Here is a 267-nt window from a genome sequence, read left to right as displayed (position 1 = left end):
TGAGTGGAATCATGGTATTTTCATGATATTATAATTATTTTTTTACGTCATGTTTTAAGAGTTTTACAAGCGTTATATATTGCATGTGTCTTATTGCTATATATATTGAGTTCGGTTATTCATGAGTCGTTCAAAGTCAAGGTAAGTGTTCTCTTGTGCTCTCTTCAAGCTTAAGTTATGGTTTAGTATTTCCAGCTCGCATACTCGTACATTCCGTGTACTGATGCCAGTTGGCCTGCATCGTTTTATGATGCAGACACAGGTACC

Source organism: Solanum tuberosum, unplaced genomic scaffold (genome assembly GCF_000226075.1).
Source record: "Solanum tuberosum cultivar DM 1-3 516 R44 unplaced genomic scaffold, SolTub_3.0 scf00094, whole genome shotgun sequence".
In the NCBI taxonomy this organism is placed as follows: Eukaryota; Viridiplantae; Streptophyta; class Magnoliopsida; order Solanales; family Solanaceae; genus Solanum; species Solanum tuberosum.
This window is presented reverse-complemented; position numbering follows the sequence as displayed.